Raw genomic sequence first — 7,947 nt, 5'->3', positions numbered from 1 at the left:
TAATATGATCACAATGTATTATACAAAAACATAAATGACCAAAGCTTGTACAATTATATCTGATGTTCTTAAAGCACTGCTTGTATATTGACACTATAGCTTTTCTCTTTGCATGTGAATGTCTTTCCACAAAACTTATAACACTGCATCATTTGCTTACATTCTTCATCATCGAAAAAAGTCTCATATTATTCATGTAAAGGTGTTGTTCGTAATTCAGTATATTAATGCTAAAGACATCTTTCTCTAATTATTTCATTCTTGATGATCATAACTCTTAGGCTACTTTATTCACTTAATGTTTTCAATGTCACCATTATTTCATTCTTGATGATCATAACTCTTAGGCTACTTTATTCACTTAATGTTTTCAATGTCATCATCATTGCAGCTTTTTTTCATTTTTGGGTTCTCTAAATGCTAACTACTTCAGTTATTTCCTATACAACATCAAAGGACTTTCCAGGATTTTTTTCTTCTCCCAGGTCATGTCTACCGGTACATCATTGCTACTCCAAGACAATTTCTAAGTTTAATACATTATCAATATGTCCAGGCTATGTCTTTAACAAGTCTCTGACTAAACTTTATGATATATTTATGTGAAACAGTAATTCAATCTTTACCTGTAGCATTGTGCATAATTCACTGATCTGGTAAAATGAAACCACAATTTCATATGTCAATACATTCTTTCAAAATACTATAATATCAATCTGTGACTTTTTTGCCATTTATATATAGTGCGGTAATTGTCTAATATAAAAACCACCTCTGCTGCAGGTTGTAGAAAATAATTTCAAACTATCTCTGCCACAGAAAATAAAGTCATTGTAGTGGTGATCAATATTCCTATTTCTGCCTTTACACAATAATTTGTAGTATAGCCAGAATCAATAATATGCGCCTGATTGAAAACTTCAGCTTTGTGTGTAATGCAGAAGGGTCACTTTCTTTACCACACATGCATTAATGCATATCAGGGTCATAATGAAAAATTGCTTATAAAAGTAAAGTCATGAAAGTCTTTTTGTCCATCTTCTTCTGAATAAGACCTAGTGAGACCCTTTGCATGTGTACCTGGGCTCAACTGATCTACTTATTTTGTTTGGTTCATGAGTCAATGACTGGTGGTAAGACTAATGAAACCACCAATTTACTAGGGGAAAGCACAGGTGTAAAGGAATACAACCTTCCGATTGGATTGATGAGAAAGAAAACATAACCAAGACTGAAAGAAAGAAAGGTGAAAGAGCATGTCAATTTGTTTTCAATAAATAAAAAAGCCTTTTCTTTTTTCAAAAATCACCATATTTAATAATAAAAATAAGCTTCTTTAACTCAAAACCATGAAATAAACATGCAATGTTTTAAACCTAAACATGTTTACAAGGTTAACAAGTCTAGTTGAAATTTGTGTCAAGATTAATATAGCAGTTGCCGACAAAATGATGCACGATGGACAAAAGGCAATACCAAAGCACAAAAAGGTGTTAATAGCAAAATGTCACTTGGCTTTACAGCCATGTCAAGTAAAACAAGAGCTCCTTCATACAATGATACTCCGCTGGCTGAAATGAATTTCCAGGAACCAACGACTGTTTCTTTCTGTTAACTGATGGTGTGGAACTATCTCTGATATTCTGGAGGAAAAAGACAATTTTCAAAATGGCCACCATGAGAACCATAATCGATGCAAGATTAGGGCCATTTTTGTATGTAAAGTTTTCTGGTGAAAACACTATGTCAATATGAACATTCATTTAGGAAGAGTAGAGATACAATGTTTTTCAAGATAGTAGCTATCATACTCTCTGTGCAGATTGGCATCATTAAAGACCAACGTTAAGTCATAGGGCCTGAACTAAGGTAACAAGACCAGGTAAAACCAAACAAGCATTCAAGTCTTCCAAAATATAAATCTACTTAAATAAAATATAAAATCAAACAATGTGAGATAATTATTAATAACTTAAAATGTTATGATGGCTGCCATAGTGGTCATTGTGGATGTCACCTCCGCAATATTTTGATTTATGACCATTAAAAGCCTTTTGGTGAAAACCAAATATCTATCCATTTAGAAGAATGCAAAAAAAAAATCAAGATGGCTACAATGGTAGCCATGTTGATTGGAAGATTGGAACCATTGTCATTTACTTTCATATAGGCTTGATAATAAATCATCTGGTGCAAAACCACATGTCAATATGAGTTTCCATTCATGAGATGAGTAATAATATTTCTATGATGGCTGCCATAACAGTCACATCTAATGTCAGATCTGCACCACAAACAAAATAAAAAAGTTGTTTGGTTGCTTTGACCAACTCTTGCTAAATATGACCTATTTTTACCAGTGATGAATGAAAATGTATATACATGTGATGATTAGTGTCATGATTTTTTTAATACAGATAAATATGCATTAATGTTCAATAATATGTTGCTTTGACCAACTCTTAACTCTTGTTAATAATTGGTTTAGTTAATAAATATAAAAAAAAAAGTTTCATATTTCAACAGGCAACAGTATCCAAGATGTCAGAAAGTCAGCTTAATGTAAACAAAGAACATAATTAACCAAACCTGAAATGTTGGTCACAGTTCTACATTTTTTTGCAAATGAGTAAAACAAACTTAAAATAATTAATCGAATTTCATGACTGTATAAAAAAAATTGTAAGGAAATATTAACCAAAGGCATAGTGATATATGTAGTCATGGGAGGATGAGACAAGGTCTTTGTGGCTAACTTTGTCAGTTGATTACTGTACAAGTCTTAGTAAAATTGTTTGTGTCACCACTGTCAAACAAGAGGTTGCGATTTTCATCTATAAAAAAAGAAAAAATTGGTATTTTTATCTTCAACTCCCATACCAGGTCAGGCAATTAACCATGGTTTGAAAATAAATGTGGCTAGTCATACTGACCAATAGATGCCAGTAAATGCCCATATTGTTTCCTCAAACAATGCAGTTTAAAGACAATACAACTTTCCAAACATTAAGAATATTAGCAATGCAAATATATTAATACTAAATTCGATCTCCACCTTAAGCATAATCTTCATTTCAGCTAATAATACAAAACTTCAGTGTACAGTTGCTTAGTTATAATTTCTATAAAACTTTTTAATTGAACACAACACTATATGATAAAACAGTTAATTTTTTTGAAGTATTGTATATAAAGCCTCATTTCATGTAAGACTAATAAAATGGTTACCAAGTGCAACGAATCTATTCAACTGTTTTCAAATATTTTGTATGAAGAAATAAAAATATAATGTTCCTGGTCACATTATAAAACAGCATGTTTTACCCTGCACACAACAATTATGGATGAACATGATTCAATGAGGGAACGTAGCAAGTTATCTTTACAAAAGGTGGAGCCACAGAAAAACCTGGTCCCGATATTTGGTCATCTTAGGACTTTATAATTCCTCAGAACAATCTATTATTGATCAGTCTAGATATATTATTTTAATTAACTCATTATGAGACAATAAAAAAGTAAAACAACTTTGGGGACAGTTTCATATTTAAACCTTGATAAAAAGTTTTATCAACAACATCACCGATGCCAATTGCATAACCTACTGATTAACTAATTTGTTCACATAGATAACTTAGCTTAGCCAATTCCCGCTCCCTCCCCTCCTGGACTAATTGGTAATAAGCTTAATGTCCACATGTGAAATATCATACATGTAATGGGTCACTTAACAAAAGGGTCGGAGGGCCAGAATCAGCTAGCTGATTATTCCCCCCACCCCCAACCAAATATTTTCTTATTATTAATGGGTTCTATCGTAATATACTTAAGGCCTACAAGTGAAATACCATACATAGAATGGGTCACTAAACAAATCGGGGGGGGGGGGGGAACATGTGAAATATAATACATGTAATAAGCTCATGTAACAAACTCATATCGGATTTATTTCAAATGAGCCATTACATTAAATTTAATACAGATTACAATTTCAGACTAATAACCTTTCAAAGATCACCTACATGGAATAAAATACCGCTTTTAATTATTGTTCATACTTCTTAGTAGTAGCCTAACACTATATTAAAATAGTCATTTGCAAGGTTTTGTTAATAAATTAAAGACTGAGTGAAAGGTTTGTGAACTCTTTTCCCTGATCGATAGAACCAAGGCGACATATGATATTAAGTAGATTTTGTTTTACTTCATCAGCACTTTTGTTGGGGAGACCTTCATCCTCAGACCATTTGAAAAAATGTATCTGTGGTTGCAATAATATATTTGTTCCCACTGTCTGTTATTGGAACAGGACAGATAATATTGATTCCAACTAAACTCAACACTTTTGATGGCACTGGTAAGGAATTCAGAGGAGGTACTGCTTGTATTGGCCTAGATTCAGTCTATTGTATTTACTGGAGTCACTGACATATTTTATTATGTTGTTTCATCCCAATCCATTAATACCCTTCCTGGCATTTCTCATATGTTTTGTCATGTCCACCATGTGTATTTATATGTTAAAATACAAATATAACAATTCAATTATATTTCAAAAGTACAAGAAAAGAATGTTTACAATTTATAATTATGTACTTTGTGTACCACAGAGAGAAAGAAGACAGTAAGAGCAAGTGCAGGAGAGAAAGGAATTTAGATAGAAAAAGACAAGAAGAGAGAGACAGAGGGAGATAGAATGACAGGAAGAGGAGTATATGAGAGTTCTAGAGGCAGATGGTGAAAGGAGAGAGAGAGAAAAAAGTGAGAGGAAGACAGAAAGAAAGAGATAGGAGAAGAAAGAGAGAGTGAGAGGAATAGTCATAGAAGAAAAGTGAGAGAGAGATAGAGGAGATAGAAGACAGGAAGAAAGAGAGTAGAGGAAGAGAAAGAAAGAGGAAGACAGACACAGAGGAAGTGGCAGAGAGAGAAAGGAAGACAGGACAAGAGGGAGGAAGAAAGGGAAAGGGATTAAGAGGACAAGATAGAAGACAAAGAGGAAGACTTATGGAAGAGAGAGAGGGAAAGAAAGAAGACAACGCAAAAAAGAGACAAGAGAACATAAGATGGGGGAGAGAAATGAAGATAGAGAGAGAAGAAGAAAGAGATGAAGAATGAGAAGAATACAAGAAATATGGAGATAGGAAGCAAGGATGACAAAGAGGAAGTGTGAGAAAGACAGAGGGGAGACAAAAGAGAGAGAGAGAGAGAGTTGTTAAGATAGAGAAAACAAGGGAAGACAGAGAGAAGAGACAAACAGATTCCACTCCTGTAATGATGATGGATAATTGATTTTGATAGAATATGGATGTATCAATATATTAAGTAGCTTAGCAAGTAGTGTTATATTGTTTTTTGTGTGTGGACTACGGCCAATAGACCCAGGCTCTGTACATGTTATCCGAGTATCTTAGAATTTTGCAGTAATATTATATTATGATTAATAATTTGTTAAAGTACTACTTACCAAAATGAAAGCTTGCTAGGACTGCTGATACTTCATTTCTTCTAAGAAGTCATCTTTATAAAGTATACCACTCCTTGCAGTTAAGCCTTTAACCCCAATTCACTCTTTCTCTTACTGAGAGCTTTGAAAGCTGCCATGTTTGCTGGGTAGGTTCCATCATTAGCATCCGATACTATATCAATGTATAACTTGTCATCCATGATTGTGAGTCAAGAAGTAATATTAAGGATATTCAACTGTATTTATACCAAGATTTTATGCCACCAGATGTTTTTATAAATGGGATTATAGACCAATTTCCTGTAGGGAACACCTGGAATTACCTGTGATAATTACTATGTATAGAATGGTTTGGTCTCACTAGAGCGCATCCCATTTTAGCGCCACTCAGTGAGGCGCTGAAATGTTTTTCTTCTCATTAGGGCTAATCCCATTAGGGGGCCAAAAATCTCACTAGATTGCATTCACAATAGGGCGCGGAGAAAAAAAAATTAAGTTCAAGAAGATTGAATTGCCATCACGTTTGATGTTATATATATATATATATATATATATATTATATGTGTACAAAAATGGCAGTATCGTCACTATTAGAAAATAATTACTAGACACAAACCAGAGAACCTTCAATACACATAATTTTATACAACTATTATACCTTACATCGGTTTAGTCTTTTTTGTCTGGTCAACAAACATCATCCGAACATATGGCGTCTACTTACAGTAATTCGTGACGAGCAGGAAAGTTCCGACATTACACGAATGCAAATCACTGCAGGACAAGAAGTGGTACGTCCAAACAAGAAATATTTTGACATTGAAAAATGCATTCAGATACTAATGGTAATGTACAACGATGGGAGCATTGATGCTATTGAACTGATAACTGGTATTAGCCATATTCTGAATCAGCTCATTTAAAATAAATATAAAGTTACAGTTAACAAATGTGTTTTTCAGTATTCACGGTCTAATGGGATGCCCCCTAATAAGATTTGCTCTAGTAGGACAAAAATATTTTTTGCGCTCTAGTGTGATAAGCTCTAATGGTTTGCGCTCTAATGAGACGTTACCGTATAGAACATATGACATTTCTGGTGAGTTTTGCAATAGACAAGTTTTGTGGCTTTATTTGTTTTCAAAATCTGAGCACCATTCCCTGATCCACTGAATCCCCACAATATTAGTTAGAACAATAACATTCACCTGTAATCATCACACCTGCGACACTTTTATTAAAAATACATAAAGTAAGGAACACCTAGAATTCTTACACCACTGGTTGCAAACTTCCTATTGTTTTCTTTTTAATTTGCAATTTCAATAAAATACAAAATTATTTTATACATGCTAATAAAAACTGACAAATTGGGACAATCATATTTCTTCCAAGTGAGACCTTACAAAAGTTATATTTCCTCATCTTATATTCTAATTATATATAAAATCCAAACAAAATAAGAAAAAATATACCCCCCTCAATGAAGAACGGGCATATGTATTTTTGTTGATATGGAAGGTTGTAACATAAATATCTATTTTAATAGATTGGTTTCAAAAACTAATATATTCATTGGAAAGGCAGAGATTTATTCTTATAAATATTTTAAACTAAGTATCTGTTTTTATAAATTTAGTTTTGCTATTTAAATGTTCTAATGGTGTAATTGGCAGGGGGGGATAATCACCTAGACAATTCGGGGGGGGGGGGGGGGGGGCGCACTTTCAGCTGGAATGGGGAAAGAATTTGCTAGCCTGGCAAAACTTTCAGAGCTGGGTACATTTTGCTGCTATACCAGTCCTGTACTTTGAAGATTTTGTGCAAATGCATAATTTCGACAAATAGATCAAGGTTTCTTTGAGGCTAATTATGCAGCACCTTTTGTGAACAGATCAGACAGGTAGCTTACATCAGGGGCACAATCTTGATTCAGAGGGGGCCTAGTCATTGTGCTATCAGGTTCTTTTTTTCTTTAAGCTCTACATGAATCCTAAATAAATCTTGTGTGATAAGTAAAATCTAAGAAACTAGCACTGCTGTGTTCATTCATGGTACCAGAAGTTATTCAATTAATGGCTGCAAACACAGTTCACACTGCAATAGATATTTCTATAACTGTATGCCACAGTGATGTCTGGTGAGTTCAAGATGTTATAAACAGATAGATAACAAAACTTGTATGCATGTACTGTTAATCTGCACTGACATGCTTAAACTTTGGGCACAGAATATTGCCAGTTACAAAATCATGCAAAAAAAAATCAGAAGTAATGTCATGGTCATAAACTATTATGATCACAACTTTGCAAGGGATCTGACCCTCCTCCCCCTGGCAAAAATATGTTAAACCTGTTTAAGAGAAACTCAGTATCCTTTAATTTATTTCCAATTTAATTAAAGAACCAATATGACAATTTGCAACTAGTGCAATATAGCTGCATTTTTTAAATATAAATTCATAATTATAAAAAGTATACAAT

Source organism: Sinohyriopsis cumingii, chromosome 9 (genome assembly GCF_028554795.1).
Source record: "Sinohyriopsis cumingii isolate HCF-2022 chromosome 9, ASM2855479v2, whole genome shotgun sequence".
In the NCBI taxonomy this organism is placed as follows: Eukaryota; Metazoa; Mollusca; class Bivalvia; order Unionida; family Unionidae; genus Sinohyriopsis; species Sinohyriopsis cumingii.
This window is presented reverse-complemented; position numbering follows the sequence as displayed.